This window comes from Eucalyptus grandis, chromosome 1 (assembly GCF_016545825.1).
Source record: "Eucalyptus grandis isolate ANBG69807.140 chromosome 1, ASM1654582v1, whole genome shotgun sequence".
Classification (NCBI taxonomy): Eukaryota; Viridiplantae; Streptophyta; class Magnoliopsida; order Myrtales; family Myrtaceae; genus Eucalyptus; species Eucalyptus grandis.
In genome coordinates, this window is record NC_052612.1 from 35,218,829 (window position 1) to 35,221,007 (window position 2,179).

Sequence of the window (2,179 nt, forward strand, 5' to 3'; positions counted from 1 at the left end):
CACTGCCTATTTTAGACAAATGTGACTATTATTTATTATTGTTGTTATTACTATTATTACTATTACTAATGCTATCATTATTATTATAAAGAGATAAATCCATTAAAAGCATCAAAATTTATCACGAAAGTATAATCAAATTTTAAAAAAAGTAATCGAGTCCTAAAATTATGAAAAAAAAATATAATTAAGTAATTGTATTTTTGAAATTTTTTTAAATCAATCATAACAAATTTTATGATTTAATTATACCTTTTAAACGTTTTAGAGTTCTGTTCAGAATTTCAAACGTCCTTACCCCCTTATTACAGTACGGCACGCCGGTCTTGACTTTTAACTTTTAACGAGGACGCGGGCTGGCAACTTTTCTTGTTGTTGCGGCACGTGGGAAGAACCCGATCACTAGTTTTTGGTCCATCTGAGATCAGTGGTGGGTCTGGACTCATGAATCACCTAACCAAAGCATAGGAGAGGATATTTTCCATTTTCGAAGAGTTTATTTTACGCACGGCGTGGATGATAATCTGCCTGCAAAGTCATGGATTTATTTCTATTTTTTATGTAAAGATTTCGACATGTTTCTTTTGCTGCTACTGGTCGACAAGGACTACTTAATACCTCGCCGCTACACGATAATGGGTCCGAATCTCCCACGTCCGATTCCTTTTAAAGATTCTGCGTATTCGCTGCTTGTCCCATTTCCTTCTTCTTCCTTCCTCCTCCTCCTCCTCTCTTCTTGGATCTCCGATCTCGGCTCTCGGCGCCGCCTTGGAGCTCGAAGCAGCGCCGAAGCCGAAGCCGCCGCCATGGGCCTCCTCAGATCGGCCGCCGGCGACGCCGTCCTCACCTGCCTCTGGGTCGCCGGCGTCTCCACCCTCGGCACCCTCACCTACCTCTCCGCCACCGCCCTCTCCGTCCCGCCCCAGTCCCTCGCCGGCCTCCTCATCACCACCGCCCTCGCCGCCGCCCTCGTCCTCCTCTTCAGCGTCCTCGGCGCCCTCCTCGGCGGCGCCAGCTTCAACCCCGCCACCACCGTCGCCTTCCGGGCCGCCGGGCTCCGCCCCGACGCCTCCCTCCTCGCCATGGCCGTCCGCTTCCCCGCCCAGGCCGCCGGCGCCGTGGGCGGCGCCAACGCCATCCTGCTGCTGATGCCGGCCCGGTACAAGCACATGCTGCGGGGCCCGTCGCTGAAGGTGGACCCGCACGCGGGCGCCGCCGCCGAGGGCGCGCTGACCTTCACCATCAGCCTCGCCGTCCTGGTGATATTCGTGAAGGGGCCGAGGAACTTGCTGGTGAAGGTGTGGCTGGTGGCGATGACGACGGTGGGGATGGTGATGGTCGGGTCGAGCTACACCGGGCCGGCGATGAACCCGGCGAACGCGTACGGGTGGGCGTTCGTGAACGACCGGCACAACACGTGGACCAATTCTACGTCTACTGGATCTGCCCCTTCGTGGGTGCGGGCCTGGCCGGTGGGCGTTCAAGCTGCTGTTCCCTATCCAGAAACCCAAGGCAAAGAAGGCTTGAAAAGAACCAAGGAACAAAAAGTGGTTTGTCTTTCTCGTCCGATTCTTGATCTTTTGATTTCTTCACCTTGTCGTAGAATAATCGAACTCGAAGGGACCAGTCCCAGCTGCCGCCATCGACATCTGTAGTGAGCAGGTTCTGAAAGTGAAAATGAAAACCCATCTCTCTCGCGTTCGATCAGTCCGCATCTTCTGCACTTCTTGACGTTCTCGCGGGGTTTGTCGATTGGCTTTCCAATCTTTCCCTTTCGAACAGCTGTTGCTACTTACTAGTTTGTTGTTGCATTCGATTTGGAAAGATCGCTCAGGCCGTGAGATATCGTTTTCTTGAATCGATTGGGGTCGGGATGATTGGAGATTCTTTAACGCAACTAGCTGTTCTCATCGGAAGAGCCGTGCGGAAGATTCCATTACCCATCTCACCAATCAGAAACCAGGGTCCTGCCGCTCGCAAATGCCCGGCCTCTCTTTTGTTCTTTCATTATTATATTAAAAAGAAAATATTTTAAAACCCTTCTCACAGATTCAAAACCTATATTTGGCTCTATAATCTGAAGATACTATTTGCTCTCATGCATGTCCGAAATCTTGCGCAAAAAAATGGAAATACTATATCAAGAATGCGCTAATTTGGGGACGACGAAAATGACAAT

The 2,179-nt window shown here is 50.2% G+C and overlaps 1 pseudogene; it reads left to right on the forward strand.

The window, feature by feature from the left end:
- Positions 1–649: 649 nt before the first annotated feature.
- Positions 650–1,707, forward strand: LOC120291512 (annotated as a pseudogene).
- Positions 1,708–2,179: the final 472 nt, after the last annotated feature.